Below are 16,591 nucleotides of genomic sequence, written 5' to 3' on the forward strand. Positions count from 1 at the left end.
GTATTTTGGCTGAGAAGGAAGTGAGGCCGTAAGTGGGTGTGGGGTAAACCTGAGGGCTTCTTGTAATCCAGGCAGGAGATGCAGCTCGGGCTGGGGTGGGGAAGTCCCGATGCGGATGCAGCAGGGGTGTCGGTGGGGGAGCTGACTGTTCAGTGAGCATGGGCCTTGCTTCCCCGTCCACTGTGCTGGGGTGTCTGCCCCATCTTCATCTAGTTAAGGCCTGCTCATCCTTCAGGGATCAGCTGTAGGTTACCATCTCAGGGAAGCCTTCCACAACCTCCTGGCCCATCCTGTCTGTCCCTCGTTCTGCCCTGGATCTCTGCTCCACGTCACACCGTCACACTGCACAGCTGGAACGTGTGCAATCACTGGAGTGGCTCTGACGGGGTGGCAGTTTTGTCCGACCCGCTCACCCTTGTGGCAACAGCATATGATGGAGATGGTGGCTTAAATACTGGAGGGGGTGGTGGTGGTGAGGGATGGTTGTACCGTTCATTTATGACGTTAAGTCTGTGCCAGGCCGGTTTGGGGGAAGGTGAGCTCTGTCTCAGACGTGGTCAGGTGTGCGTGCCTGCAGCATCCAAGGGAGAGTGTCTGTAGGGGTTGGATGTACAGGCCTGGAGCTCAAAGGAGAGACCTGGCTTGGAAATGACAGATACGGGGGTTGCTCGAGTGGAGACGGCTCTGGAAACGGCGCAGTGGGGGCTGTGGTGAGGCTGCCTGGGAAGACCTGGGACCCTGAAGCACAGTGGCCACGTGCAGCCCGCCACTGCACCCAGGTGGAGAAGCGGCCAGTGAGGCAGAGAAGGGCCCTGGGGTGTCGGGAAGTGGGTGTCTCAGGTCAAGCAAGAGGAAGGCTGTGGGATTTAGGAGCGGGTGGCGGAGGTCTGACCTCAGCTGTGAGGGTGCGCCGTGCGGCCCAGGCGAGGCTTCCCGGGAACACTGAGGGCGCATCTCAGAGACAAGTGAGGAGGGGCGGCCGCAGCAGGATGCGCAGCTGGCAGGCTGGGGCGGGGAGGATGCAGAAGAGAGAAAGGATTGTGGACAGTGGGGTTTTGAGGCAGGAGGAGACAGGGATCCGGAGGACGCTCGCTCCGGAGCGCGGCTGCGTGGACGTCCGAATCCCGCCTCCCCGCTGGCTGCGGGAGCGGGGCGCGAGGTCCCTCATCAGCATCAGCCGCGGTGAGGGCGCACGGCGAGCAGCGAAGGCACCTCGTTCCGCGCCAGCGACTGTCGCTGCGGAGAGCCTCTGGCCTGAGCCGGGGCCTGGGGCCCAGCGCTCGCGGGGCCTGTCCCGCCCCCGGCGCGGCCGGGCTTCCGGGCGGGCCTCTCCCCCGGCAGGGCCCCCTCGGCCAGTTCCGTCCCCCGCCCTGCCGCCCTCTTACGTCGGGCGAATCTCACTCTTCGGAGCAGGAGAAGAAAGGACACGTGGCAGAGACCAAGGGTTCGTGCGGGCGGGCGCCCTCTGCTGGGCCGGCAGGCACGCGCGGGCGCCCCGCGGCTCCCCGAATCCTGCGGACGCGTCACTGGCGGCGCCGGGAAATCAGCCCCAGTGCGCAGGCGCAGAGGGCCGCCGCTAGAGGAGCCGCGCGTGCGCGAGGCCTCAGTCACTGCCAAGGCCAGGGCTCCAGCGGTGGCGCCACCTAGGGGCGCGGGGTGGGAGCCGCCGCCCGGCTGGACTGGAGCTGGACGGGGTGGGCCGGGTTCCTGGCCTGGTCCAGCAGCACAGGGGGCCCAGGTGAGGCCTGCGAGCCTCCTGCCCCAGCTCTGTGCATCCTCAGCCTGGGCCGCGAGCCGCCCTGTGCCTCTCTGGTTCTGGGTCCCCGGTGGCCAGCGGGGCCTGGTTTCCCCTCTAAGCCCAGGGTGACGGTGGAGTGGCCTGGCCCACGGCGTCCGGCAAGGTGCCCCAGACACAGACACGTCCACTGGTCTGGGGCTAGCCTCCTCCCTGGGCTCCCGGTGTGGAGCGGGCGCTCCCGGACTACACGTGGTCCAGGCGATCGGGCCGGCTCGCCGTCCAGCCCGTCACCTGGCCCCGCCGTCCAGCCCGTCGTCCAGCTCTGGCGTCCAGCCTAGCTCCTCCACAGCCAGGCCTTGAGCCACCTCACGGCCATGGGTGGTCAGAGGAAGGGAAAGGCGGCTGAAGAAGAGGGCCAGTGTCCCGGTGTCAGTCTCGCCCTCCATTTGTCTTGGAGGCTGACACGGAGAAACCCCAGAGGGCCGAGTGCGCCCTCACAGTTTCACCACAAGTATCCTGGCCGGGCGTCTGGCGCCGGGCTGATAGTGCAGCCCGGCCGCAGCCCCGCCGGAAGCGCTGCCAGCGGTTGGGGCCGCAGCCCAGACAGGAAAGGCCCCCCGCGCCCACCCGCGGCCTCCCTGCGCCGGCTGCTGCCCGCATGGCGGGGCCAGGCCGGAGCCTGGCGGCCGGGGACCTGGAACTGGAGCTGGACCTGTGACCGCCTGTCACCTACCAGGACAGCTGGGGAGGCAGTAGGGAGGGAAGACGGAGCCAAAGGCCATCTCCCTACCATGGCCAAGCCCTCCGTCATGTCCCCAGGTTCCCTGGTGTCGCTGGTTCCATCGTCACCGTGACAGGCCCAGAGCAAAGTGCCCGGAAACACAAGTGAACAGAAGGCCCAGTGCTGAGTGTGGGGAAGAGCAGGCAGAGTGGGGCGCAGTTAAGAGGAGCAGCTGCAGGATCTGGAGGGTTTGCAGGTGGAGGGTGATGGGACGCAGGAGCCCAGACTCCTTCCATTTAGAAGGTGAAATCCAGAAAGATTCATTTTTAGATGAGAAAGACAGGAGCTCCTTCAAATGCTAGGGGGAAGGAAGGAGTCATAGGCAGGGAAAGGCTGCAGATCCAGGAGCGAAGGGGCCAATCAGGAGAGGGAGTCCTGGAGAGCAGGACGGGGCAGGTTGAGGGCCGTGCCTCCCCCCAGTACAGGGAGGGGACGGCCAGAGACACTGGAGACCTGGTCAAGCTGCGCCTCCTGGGTGGCCTTCCCGATTCCCCAGGTGGCCGGGAGGCCCTCCCTTACACCACTTGGCACTCCCCTGTGATGTGCAGAGGCTGCTTGCCTCCCTGGGCTGGGAGTTCACTCTCAGCAGAGTTAAAGAGGCAGCATTTCGAGGCCTGTGATTCACTTAACACTGTGCCCGACGCTGTTCTTGGTGCTCGGGATACTAGTGGATAAAGTTGTGTGTGACTTTTAGAAAGACAAAAAACTAGAAAATCGTTGCAGGTAGTGTTGAGTGTTGCGAAAGAAGTAAAATAGTGTGATGGGGTAAATGGATTTAGCCTGCAGGGCTGGGACGGCCTCCCTGGGACCCAGGAAGCAGGGCGCAGAGAAGGGCAGCTTAGCATAGCAGTGCTGGCTGTCAGGCCGAGGGAGCACCCCAAGTTCTGCCGCCTCCACCCGTGCCCCCGTCCAGGTCTTGGTGGCTGCCTCCAGGTCAGGTTTCGTGGCACACCTCTCCTCCAGGGCGGCCCCTCTCCCTCTCCCTGAAGGGGTGGGTGCTGGCGCCCCTGTGGCCCCAACACTTCCTGTCTTCCCTGGCCCTTGTCCCCCACCTTTGTATTGGGGTGGCTGCAGACGGGGTGTGTGACCCACTGAGACTCAAGTCTCTCCTCTGGAGATGGGGGCTGTCCATGTAAGGCCTGGAAAGACTCCATGACATGACATGACATGGGAGTGACCGGCACAGCCCTTTTGTGGGAAAAACACAGGTGGTCAGGGATGGAGACTGAGCCCTGAGCAGGAGACCCCTGTGCTCTTGACAGGGCCGGAGAGGGCTGACTTGGGGTGATGCCCGGGCTGGCTCTCTCTGTACAGCTGGGGTCCGGGATGTAAAGAGGCAGCTGCAGGAGGCAATTCTGTAGGGCTGTGACCATGTGTGTGTGCGTGCGTGTGTGCGTGCGTGTGCCCTTGTGTGTGTGCGTGTGGCAGTGGGCCGCAGCCTGGGGCAGTAGGAAGAGCGTGCATCACACTTAGCCGGGATTGAGTCTTGGTTCTGCAAGTCACTTAGGTGTCCCCACCCGTTCCTGACCCAGACAGCGGACCACACTGTGCCCGTGTTAGGAGGGTGAGAAGTGTGTAAGCAGGCGTCCTGACATGGCAGTTGTGACTGACGTGTGTGCGCGTGTGTTGGGGAGGACGTCAGAGCCCTCTCCAGGCTTGTGAATGGCAAGTCCTGGCAGAGCTGGTCTCGAAGGCCCAGGCCAGTATGGCCGTCCTGTGGATCCAGGCTTGCTGCCCACCTGTCACTCAGGTCCCAGACAGCGGTCCTGCCCGCAGGGCTCCCATCTGACAGGCAGGGGCGCAGCTGCCCAGAGCCACGCCTCACCCAGGGTCCATAGCTGTGGGTGGAGGCCGGGGGCCGTCAGGTTTGTCCTGAATACGTTAGACTCCGTGCTAGGCCTTCTATTACTAGTTTTTTATGCCTTCATCTTCTTCAGATCTGGACACGCTGCTTCTGTCCTTGCTGTGTCTTCACGCATCCGGACCCCACTCCCATCCCCCACCCCCGTCCCCACTGCCAGCCCCACTGTGTGGGGTGGGGTGCGTGTCCACAGGTGTGTCTGCACCCTGGAGAAGCAGGTGGTGTGTGGCCACGCGTGTGCGTCCACTTCGCTCTAGAGCTCACTGTTTCTCGCTGGCCTCGCTTGGCTCAGCGTTTTGGGTCGGCGTGCGTTGCCATGTATACATCCAGGATGCCCTACCCCAGCGCACTCGCTGTGTGTCCTCTGCCTCTCACCACCACCCGCGTGATGGACACCCACACAGGCTGTCTTCCCTCTGTCCCAGAGGCGGTCACAGGCCCTGCCGGGGCGTCACCAGGGTGCTCCCCCCTCTGCGGTGTGTGCCCTGTTCTGGGCCCTTTGTGCGGGTTTAGTCCCTCCAGCAGACCTGGGAGGGGGGAGGGGGTGTGATTCATTTCCATTTGCAGTGAGGATGGGAGGCCAGGGAGAAGTGATTCTTTCAGGGCCGCGTGACCATCAGGCACGTCAGGGCCCAGGCAGGCGGCAGGGACCGCAGGATGGCAGCTGCATGGTGCAGTCCCCACGGTGCTGGGAGCCCGGCCTGGTCTCGGACGGGAGCCCCGCTCCAAAGCTCTGGTCTGCTGTGAAGGATCGGTGTCCCCAGAAAGGAGCCGTGCCGCTGTTGGGAGGGGGGTGGGGTGCAGCACCCAGATGACTCAAGGGACACCCTGACTCAGAGGCCAGGTCTCTGGAGAGAGTCCCCACTGGGGCAGCGTGGGCCTAACCCCCCAGTAACACTGGGTCTCTTCACAAACGCCATGCCGCCTCCCAGCTCCAGGCTCTAGGGAGAGGAGGGGAGTGGCGTGAAGCCTTTCCAGGGGTAATTCTAGGGGCTGGGTTTTAGAGGATGAATAGGAGTTTTCCAGACCCGCCAGAAGGGAGTCCCTCAACTTGATTTACGCTGTTTGTTTTTTACCGGTACTTTTTGTTTAGACAGATGAAGCTGGCCTTCTACTTCTGGTAGGGATACAAAGTTTCATTTGAAACTAAATTAGCCAATGAGACCACCTCGAGTAGGGAGGAGGGAAATGGCAGTGAGCCTTCAGGCAGGCTGCTCAGGGAGGCGGGGGGCGGGGGGCGGGGTGCTGGCTCGCGGGGATAGCCGGCTTTCAGCTTCTTAGCTGTGTGACCAAGGCCAAGGGGCTTGGCTGCCCTGTGCCCCAGTGTCCCTCCCAAAGTGAGGGCGATGTTAATTCCTGACTCTGAGGGTCACTGTTGGTGGGAGGCTCAGATGTGTTGACGGGGCGGGCGCTGGCCCACAGGAAGCTCTTGGCAGGGCTCCTGTTGTGGGAACATTTAGGTGGGGGATGGGGCTCTTGGCACCAGCTCCGAAGTGGGAACCCAACTGCTGGCCAAACACCCATCTAATTCAGCTGCCAGTGCAGAGGGGAAGCTGGGTCCCTTTTGTCTTCCGCCACACTCCCCTGGGCCCGGTGGGACATGGCAGCCTGGAGGCAGCTCTCTGGGAGGCCGTCCCTCGGGGGGTCTTTGGAGCCAGACTCCGGCCTCAGACCTCAAACGCAGACTAATTCAGTCCCAGGGTTGCAATATGGCGACCGGGCTCCCTCCTCGACCAGGCTCTAGACGAGCTCCTCCGGACCCTCTTCTCCACCTGGCGCTGACCCCTGGGCTTCTGTGTTCCCCTCTGCACTGCCCAGTTTGCACAAGAATCCTGCTGAGCCAGGTTAGCTAGAACCTCTCTCCCTGGGCAGCTGATCAGGTCCCTCTCCCCGCCCGCCAGGTGCCGTCTGGTCCCCTGGCCCTCCTTCACCCGGAATCTGTGAGGCTGGGTTAGCCGGAACCCCCTTGACATTTCCTTGGCGGTTTTCCATCCTCAGCGCCCCTGCTCCTGGGCTGTGAAGTCCCTTTTCCTTGTGTTCAGGGCGGAGGCCCATCTCTCTCCAAGACGGCTTTGCTGTGCCCACCGCCCCGAGTAAAGTCTCTCTTCTGTCTTTCCCAAGCGCCTTGCTTCTCCACGAGGGCCTGCCTGTAGAGCACACAGCAGGCGCTCAGTCAGTGCTGGAGATCCCCCTCACCCCGGCTGCTGGACGGCATGTCTGGGCTTCTCCCTGCAGTTCCTCCGTGGAGGTGTCCCGTGAGTGGACAGCTACTGCTCTGTTTGGGGGACTTGCTTTCCCCTTTGCAAAGCGGGCCGGCTGGGCCCCGACCCCTGGATGGTGAGTGAGCTGCAGGCGAGAGCCCACTAGGCTCCAAAGAGCCTCCGGGCCGGTGGGGACTGTGACCCCATCACCACCAGAGGGCGCCCCCGCCCAGGAAATCCACACCTTCTGTTCCCGCAGGCCGGCTGCAGCTCAGCGCACAGAGGCACAGAGGCCGTGGCGTTTTGTGCAGGCGTCCCTCCTTGTCTGCCTGGAAGAACTCCTGTCTGATCTCTGAAACCCAGCCCCCAGCATTACCCCGGGAAGGCTTAATGCCACACCACGCTCCTCTCCTAGATGGGGACAGTTCTGCCTTTCTCGGCTCTCTGTACATCTGAGTTCCAGTGTTGTAACTGTGCCCGCACTGCTTTATGTGCAGGTTCGTTAGACAATGTATCCTGTGTTTTAAACATTGTAAAAGTGATACCTGCTCATGGGGACCATCCAAGCCCATCAGAAGGGTCCAGAGAAAACACGGAGGCGCCCAGCCTCCTACCAGCCCACAGCCGCCAACCTCCCTTCTGGAGGAAAACCGTGTTAGCAGTTCCTTGGGAAACGCTCCAGGCCTGCACAAGAGTGTTCGCGGTGTCACTGTGCCTGAATGACCTGTCCCCGTCCGTCATTCCACGCCGGCCTCCCTCGGCCTGGGGGAGGGCCTGCCTCGGGCCCAGGGCTGCTCAGCAGGTGCTCGGACGTTCCCCGGGCTGATTTTGCGTCATCGCAGCCCAGCCTGGCTGTGTGTTGCTTGCAGTCTGGGATCTGCTAACCGCCTTGCTGCTGGCCGCAGACGGGTTTTTTTTGCAGAATGTTATTATCATTATGAAAAGTTGAATTTGTTTTCAGCATTTTAAAGTGAGGAGATATTCCCTAAAAAGCTGAATTTTGACATCTCTTGAAAAAATTCAGGTGAGCAGGCACAGGGGCCTGCGCTCCTGCCTGGTGGCCCTGGTCTGGGGCATCGTCAGACTCTGTGCCCTGCCCCTGCCCCCTCCCTGGCACGAGGCCCCTGGCTGCAGCCCCGTAGCCGGCAGCCTGCTGAGGAGGGCAGCAGCCCGGTGCCCAGGTAGAGAGGAGGATGACTGAGAAGGAGCCTGGGCCCAGTTGGGGCCAGGACCTGGGCCCACGGCCCCCAGGCCAGCTCCTCTGGGTCGGGGTCACCCAGGCAGGACAGCACTGGGGAGCATTCTGAATCCTCGTGTTCTGTGCACAGGGCCCTCTGCACACGGGGCATGGCCGGGGCAGCGCCTGCAGCCTGCCCTGTCGTGGACGCTGGCGGCCCTGGACAAGTGGCCCCAGATCCCTGCCTGTGGAGGGATTCAGACACATGTGCAGCTGTCCAGGCTGAGGCATGGGGCTTGAGCGGAGGTCCCTGGCTTGGAACACATGGGGTAGGGGCAAGCTGACCTGCTGTGGGACACGTGTGTGACGTGGTCGCCTCCACGTAGCTCTAGGTGGGGACAGTAAGTAAGGAGCCAGGAGGAGCAGGGCAGGGGCATGTGGGCTCATAGCTTCCAAAGCAGAGCTGGAAATGCCAGTGAAGAGTAGACTCCGAGATTTAAAGATGGAAACCCAGTTCCCCTCGAAGCAAACTCAGGGTCCTGGTGGGCCTTCGGTGGCCCTGTCTGATTGCCTGGAGCCATCCTTTCTTCAGAGAAAAGGCTTTATTTTCTCTTGTTCCCTAAAGAGTGCTTTGCTTGTAATCTCAGGACAGGGAAGCCTGTTTGCTTTGCAGGAAACCCACCGGGTTGCTCTCAGATTTCTGGCTTCGTCGACCTGAGCTGGTCACCTGGGGTGAGGGAGGCCTCGAGCGTGGTGCTGCTGGAGCCACTGGGCCTGGAGCCCCTGCCCAGCTGCTGGGGTCGCGGGGTGTCCTGCAGCCCTGGGAGGGGGCCGCTGGCTGAGGAGAAGCCCCTGTCCCCTGCCGGCAGTGGCCGAGGAGCCGGCAGGGCCTGGAGGAGCCCTGGGCGGCCCGAGGCCCATTCCAGCTGTGGGAAGCTTCCAGGCCGAGGGGTCTCCGCAGGCCCCCACCGTCCCCTGCGCAACCGGGGCCCGCCCGGGCCAGGCCAGCGGGGCGGTCAGCCTCCGGGGCGCTCGCCGGGCCTCGGCCCCCTCCCGCGGGCTGCGGGGGCCCGGGTGGGGGCCGGGGAGCGTGGCCGGGCTGGGGGCAGAGGCGGGCTGAGCCCCCTCCTGCCTGTCTCTGCCTGAGGCCCCTCTGTCTTTCCTCTCCCAGTGCCCCCCCACCTGGCCCTGCTCCCCGGTGGGGGGCGGGGGGGCTGTTGACAATTTGTGCACTAATCTCTCTGCCCGGGGCCCCTGGTCAGGTGGTGCTTATCAGGGTTCCGCTCCTGTCAGACGGGCCTTCCGGAGCCGTGGGCGAAGGGGGGCAGCAGGAGCCCCTGCTGCAGGGCCTGGGGGCTGCCTCACCCTCCTCGGCCTCCACATCCCCTCGCCCCCTCCGCGGGCTGCCTTCTTTACCACATCAGGATACAGAACATTGCATGAATTCCGGTCTCAATGGAATTATTTCAGAATTCTGGTCAACCGCAAGCTCAGGGTATTTCACAAACTCTCTATCACTGCTGTGTGGTGGGCAGGGCCCGGGCGGGGGGCAGTAACGGATGCAGGGAGGCCCCACCCAGCTTCCGCCCCCCAGCGGCACCCGGGTCCGGCCGGCTGGCGCCCCCAGGTCTGCGGGGCTCAGGAGAGACCACCGGGGCCAGGCCTGGGGAGGGGAGAGGCAGAGCGGGCGGCAGTGCCCACACCTGGGGTTCCCTCCTGGACCCGCCACCTGCCGGCACTGGGACCTGAGCAAGAGGTCTGCGAGTCTCCGTCCCTCAGCTGTAAGAGGGGGTCTGACGCCCACCCCTCAGCTCAGCGGCTCTTCAAAGATCAGCGCGATGCCAGCCCTCGTTAATCCTCAGTGTCTATGAAGTGCCTGCCTCAGCAGGTGCCCCACGAGAGCAGCAGTAGTGACAATGACAGGAACGCTGCTGACGTCCCCCCGCGACTTGAGGTCATGCTTGCAGCTTGGGGGAAGAGAGACCCCGCCTCAGGGGTGGAAATACAAGGCCTGTCCGTCCAGGTCCCCACTGCACGCCGTGCACACGTGGCCAGGGGAGCATCAGCGCCCTGTCTCCTTCAAGCCTGGACAGAGCCTCAGAATCCTTCTTATCTCAGTGCTCGGGCAGTGCTGTCCACCCACAATTAGGCCCTCAGGGGGAAGCAAATTTGGTCTTCTCGCCCCAACTGATGGGTGTGGGGAGAAGTGGAGGGCCCGGGGCCCCCATTCTGCTTCCTGCTCCCTGAAACCCTCTGATGGGTCTTGGCCCCTCGGCCAGTGCCAGCCAGCACGGAGGCCCTGGGCAGGGCCGGGGTCAGAGGGCCAGTCCCACCTCGTCGTCTGCAGGCCCCTGCCAACCACGAGTGAGCAGCCCGCTCTGGACGGCCCGGGCTCGGCTGGCACAGGACGTGCTCCCACAGCGTCCAGGACCCCGGGCCGTTCGCTCAGCGGGGTGCTCCCAGGCCCCCTGCCCGGGCTGGGCTGGAGTGCCGGGTGCTGCTGTGAAGGCCCAGAGCCAGGCCTGACGCCAGCCCTGCCGCCCTGCACGGGGTTGGAGGGGGACAGCCTGCAGGGGCAGCAGAGTCTGTGTGGGGCCCAGCCCTTGAGAAGGGAATTCTCATCTGCGGAGGCTGCATGTGGGCCATCACAGATCAGAAGCTGTATCTTAGATCACTTTCCAGGGGCTGATGGGAAGTGCTGGGTCTCAGGCCTCATTATCGCTGGCGGTCATCTGCATGGCGTTATCTGAGACCCCTTCAGGAAGCGTGAGGGCCTGGTGGAGACTGACACGGCCAGACTCAGCATTACCCGGGGCTTTCTCGTGAGAGACAGAGAACAACACAGAGGACGAGTGTAGACCGCACTGTGGGATGACCCTGCATACACAGCTGGGGACGGGCTGAGACCTGGAACCCTGCCATGTCGGCTGTGTGGGCTGTGGGCTCCGGGAGCTGCCATCGGGCAGACTGTGCTGAACAGGGCCCTGGAAATGAGCAGTGCGCAACCTTGACAACCTTACAGGGCAGCTCTGGCCAAGCTAGTAAAGCACATGGGGGAACAGGAGCAGGACGGTGTCTGTGGGTTGACTCTGTAGGACTGTTTCTCCATTTCCACAAAGTAACACTCATGGGCCATTGATTTACTCTCTGTTTTCCAGCTTTTGATAGACAAAATGTACCAAGAACCATGTCTCCATCACATAAAGGGCAACAGTTTAAAGGCTTCTTCAGCTTCAGTGTCAGAGTGGCAGTAGGGAGTGGTGGGGACTGTGGCGAACTGCTGAGCACGTGGACCTGCGCAGCGGTGACTGTTATTCATCTCTAGCTGACGGCGCCGTGTGGGAAGTTCAAGCCATTTCAGCGGCTTAATCTCTGCTTCACTTTCCTCATCTGAAAACGAGGCTAACCCTCGTAACTTCTGCAAATGGTTGTGGGGAGGATTAATTAGTGTGAGTCCGGTGCTCAAAGCTGTGTCTGGCTGTGTAAACGATCCTGTGACCACGTCATCTCCAGTCCGTGGGGATGTTGGTCCGTATCCACAGGCGACCGTGGACGGGAGATGTGTTCATTAATCAAGGCAGCTGACCATAACAGCGAATAACCTGCAGTTTGCAAGCCCCTGTCCTCTGTGTCGTCTCGTTTACTTCCATCCTTGTGATCGTCCTGTGGGATCCTGGCCTGAAGGACAGATGAGGCGCAGAGGGCTCAGTGTCTGGAGCAGAGACCTCAGCCTGGCTGCGGCGGAGGCGAGGTGCACAGCTGTTCCCGGCCCCGTGCTCAGCGCTGCTCTGGGAAGTGCTCTCAAGGAGCAGGTTGCTGTTCCCGGGAAGCCTTCTGGCAGAGAGGGGTGCTGTGGTGTTTTCACGTGCACGGTGTTGTCTTTCTGGATGTGTTTCCTCCTTGAAGGGAAGGGGCTCTGGAAGATGTGGGAGGGACGCCCTCAAAAGGTGGCAGAGTCCTGCTCCGTCAATTTGATTTTCTGAAGGGAGGAAACCACGCTCCTGACCTCTGAGCTGGGATGTGTATTTTCATTCCTGCTCCCGGCACACGCCCGGATCCAAGTGCAGACCCCCTTCGACAGGTGGGGAGGCAGAGGCTCAGAGAGCCGGAGACACTGGCCCGAAGGCACCACCCGGACCTCACCAGGCCCACGTCCTGGGAAGAGCCTGGGAGCTGTCCCTTTCTTCTGCCCTCGCCCTCCTGGACCTGGCCTCCCCTTCCCGAGGCTGCCTGCTCTGTCCCGGGCTCCCCCGGTGCGTGGTCCCTCCGGAGGCCTCTGGGCAAGGCTCGGGTCCCACAAAGCCCGATTCTCCTCTCGCCCCCACTTGGGGCTTGTCTCCCTTCTCCCGTCTCTGCTGCGTCCTTGATGCTAAAAAAACAACTCTTCCAGTCAAGGCTAAGTTCCCGAGGCTTCAAGGCGCACACGCACGTTTCAGAAATGGACACCCGTTTTGAGATGATTTGTGGACTCACCTGTCGTGGTGAGAAAGGGCTCAGAGAGGAGCCCGTGAGCCCTGGAGCGTGTCCCCCTGTGGCGACATCCATCGTGTAAAAGTGCTGTCAGAACACGTGTGTGTGAGCACGCGGCTCCGTGCCAGTCCAGCTCCTGAGCAGCTCGTGAACCCACGCCCACCGCGGAGGCCCTGAGCAGCTCCCGCACCGCGGGCTGCGTCCTGCCGCTCTTCCACACAGATTTTAATGACTCTTAGTGGCTCTGGAAGCTGGAGACCTCAGCACTGGGCCCTTTGCTTGGACTTGGCGGCAGACCTGACGGTTGGCGCGGGCGTCCCTTCGTGGGGCTCCTTTGCCCACCAGGGACAGCTGGGACCGTGTTACATCCACAGACCTTTTCTTTTACCCTAACCTCCCACTGTTGTTACTATTATTATTACAACAGCAATATGTGTTTGTTTGGAAAAAATCAAGCAGGACAGAAGGGCGTACAGAGACTTCTGTTTTTCCAGCCTCCTCAGAGGGACCCTGTTTTCTGGTGCATCAGGTCATTTTCTCTGTGTTCCCAAATCTGTACGTGAATATTCTTTCTTTTTTCCAAACACAGACGGATGCACCCTGGACACCCTATTAGCAACTTGCATTTAATCATGAATCTGGATCATTCTCAGTGTCTCTCCTTGCGATCTTTTTCATTCCTTTCCTCTTAAAAATGTATTTTAAAAGATAATGCGTTCACGTGATTTAAGATCCAAAGGTATGAAGTGGCCCACAGTGAACCCCCTCCGCCGCCCCACTCACTCTCGCGGAGGCAAGCCAGCATCACTGGCCCCTTGCGGCTTCTTCTGGAGCCAGGCTCCCGGCACAAGCACGTGGTGTGTGAGTCCTGTTTTTAAGTGGAGATGTAACTGACACTCAACATGGTGTGCATTTCAGGTGTACGACATAGTGGTTCGATATTTGTGTATGTTGTGGAATGATCACCCCAGTAAGTCCAGTTAACATCCGTCACCTCAGTTAGAAAACTGCTTTCTTGTGACCTTCTTTAGAATCTGCTCCCTTAGCAACGTTCATACGTGCAGTACAGTGTTATTAACTATCGTCGCCGTGACCTGCTTGGCGTCCCCAGGCTTGACTGACTTTATAACTGGAATTTTGTGCCTTTTAACCCCCTTCGCCCTTTTGCCCGCCCCCCGCCTCTGGCAGCTACCAATCTCTGTTTCTGTGAGTTTGAGGGTTTTCCAGAGTTTGCTTATGAGGGAGACGTCACAGTATTTGTCTTTCTCTGCCTGACTTACCTCACTTAGCATGATGCCTGCGAGGCCCCTCCGTGTTATTGCTGCGGAGAGCAGGACTTCCTTCTTTTTCGTGGCTGGACGGTGTTTCCCTCCCCCTGCTCCTTGTGGGGGCGCTGCACCTTGGCCCCCAAGCAGCGTCTCTCTGAGACCCACTGGTAGCGCGCGTCTTGGCTCTTTCACAGCCGTGTCATACTCTGTTGCAGAGGCTGCACCGCAGCTCTTTGTGTCCGTCTAGGCTGAGTGCAGTGTTTCTGCACACGCTCCAGGGATCAGGCCCTTCAGTGGTGGAGTGCTGGGCACAGGACAGGCCCTGAGATGGGATGTGGGGGCGGCGCTCCGGGTGCTGTTGGGGGCACACGTGCCAACAGAGGTTGGGGCCCGGAGGCACAGGGTCTCTGCCCAGTTGTCCCCACGCACTGGGGGTCCCAGTGCGCTCCCTGTCCTTGACATCTGCAGGTTGGTGAGTCGGATGCTCCTCAGAATTCAGCCTCCTTCCTCCTGCCCTTCCCTTCTTACCTCCTCCCACCCGCGGATCAGTACCCAGCCCGAGGTCCCGTGAGAATCTCTGGGTGCTAATCAGTCGAAAAGGCTGTCCCGAACCAGGACCGTCAGAATTCAGGTTCCTTTTTGGGTTTAGTTCTAGGTGTTCGGGAGCTGAGGAAACTTGGCAAGAAACTGACTTGAGGTCTTATGATCGGGGCCCGGGGACGACGTCTGTCCTCCCTGGGGCAGTGGAGGTGGGGCCGCGGTTCTGCTTTGACAGCTGATGAGCTTGTGTGAGGCTGGCGCAGCTCAGGCCCGGCCAGGTCAGCTGGGCTCCAGCCTGGCGTTGCGTTCACCCCTTTGATTGTTTTTGGTGCTGTGGGTTTTGAGAAGGGAAATCAAATGCTAACAATTTCATGGACGCCCTTAAACTGGCCTGTTTTGTCAAGTCAGGGAATATTTAAGGGGAGGTTCTCCCTGGAGCTCCCCCAGCTCGGGTCCTCGGAATGGTTTGAATTTGGATTGTGGGTTTATGTCCAGGGGCCGTGGCGCAGGGGACAGAGGAAAGCCTGACTCTTGTGTTTGGTTCCCGGCCCCTTTAGGATCTGACCGTGGCACATGCCGGGGGCAGCTTGTGCAGTGGGGCTTAGCCGACAGGGCACCTTGGTGAGGGGTCGGAGCAGGTCAAGAAGGACCCCCTGACAGCAGGGGGCCGCGTCACCTCCCCGCCTGGTCCACTTGTCCTGGCAGAGGAAAGTCCATGTGGCTCAGTCCCCAGGACGTCCCAGCAGTGTCACCTCAGCCTCGGGGACAAAGGCCTCACACATACTGTGCTTCCCAACAGGCCTCCCTGCCGGTGCCCAGGCTGCCCCGGCCTCCCCGTCTTCCCCTCCCGCGAGCCGGCCCTCCTCACACTTGGCTTTTTCCCCAGGGCCCGACCCTCTCCTCGCGGCTCCCCTCCAGGGCCGGTTCTTCCCCCCACCCCCGGACCACGGGGCATGAGGAGGGTGGGTGGGGCTCAAACTCAGACCTCCAGCATTTTCCCTAGAAGGGATCAAACACCAAGACAATGAGAAGACGAGACACAGATTGAGAGAGAAGGTCTGCGAGACGTGTCTGATTAAGGACTGTCACAAACATACAAGAAACTCTTGAAAACAATAAAAAGGCAAACAATCTAATTCAAAAGTGGGCAAGAGACCCGAGCAGACCCTGTCACCAAGGTCTGCAGGTGGCAAGTGAGCGCACGGAAGACGCGGCTCCTCAGATGTCCTCATGGAGACGCAGATTAAGCCAGCAGCGAGACAGCACTGCGCGCCTGGCAGAGCAGCTGAAATCCAGAACTCGGGCAGCGCCAAGTGCTGGCCAGGGTGCGGAGCGACTCTCACCATCGCCGGTGGGGACGCAAGATGGCATAGCCACCGTGGAGGACAGCCTGAGGGACTCTCACCACATGAGCCAGCAGTCACGCTCCCTGGGGTTTACCTGCGGGAGTGGAAAACATGTCCACACAAATCCTGCACTGGATGTTTGTAGCAGCTCTATTCGTGATTGTAGAAGCCACCAAGGTGTCCTTCAGCAGGTGGATGGATGCGTGAGCTGTGGTCCCTTCCACTAAGCCGGAGCGGTGCACTTGTTACAGTCAATGAACCTGCATTTCTTAAGTGACGGAAGTCAGAAAACACGTGACATATCTTGTAATTTACGTGACCAAGTTTTGGCCTTTCTTTAACTTTTTATGTCCTGGTGGTGCTCAGGCACGAAGGGTCCACACTCAGTTCCTTTCACTGGCTGCTGTGGTCTCCTGCCCGAGCCTCCCATTCCTGGAGCAACCCCGAGACGGGCCTGCCCTCCTCTCCTTCCCTTTGTGACCTTCAAGGCCTCGTGTCACTTTGCCCCAACTCAGCACGCTTGGGAGGAAGGAGATATACAGGTGAAACTGAGAAGGTTAAGTTAAAAATCCCACGGTATTAAATTTGATTGGAAGTGTGGGCTCATGTATTTTACGTTAAAATGTTTATCGTATTTTATTCAATAACAGGCACCAAAACAAGGCCAACCCTTACGCTCGGATTGCGGACTCTAAACAACCTTCTGCTGGGCGAAACTGGAGGTCCGTGGACGGGTGGCTGCTGCCAGGTCTGGGGCAGGAGACGCTCCAGGTGAGTCTGGAACGTCTGGTTGCTTGAGGCAGCAGGTAGCTGTCCCTCACTACGAGCATCACGTCAAAAAGGCTCGAGCCAACTCGAGTGGTTCCCACTGGCCAGAGATGGGACAGTCACCTGAGCATCAGTACGAAGAAGATCACTTCGAGTCAGTTTAAGCCCCACTGGCCAGAGATGGGACAGTCACCTGAGCATCAGTACGAAGAAGATCACATTGAGTCAGTTTAAGCCCACGAGTTCATGTGCTAAAAACAAGCACAGGATGACAGAGCTCATTGCCACCGCTGGGAACGGGCCTTGGCTTGAGAAGCAGTCGTGAGAGGGAGCGCGCCGGGCACTTCTCCTTCCCCTCCCGCGACAGCCGTGCCGCGGGGCAGTCAGAGTCGATGAGAGAAGCTCCTTCTCTACGGACGTATCCCTGCTCGTGAGTGGGGA

This window comes from Vicugna pacos, chromosome 17 (assembly GCF_048564905.1).
Source record: "Vicugna pacos chromosome 17, VicPac4, whole genome shotgun sequence".
NCBI classification, from domain to species: domain Eukaryota; kingdom Metazoa; phylum Chordata; class Mammalia; order Artiodactyla; family Camelidae; genus Vicugna; species Vicugna pacos.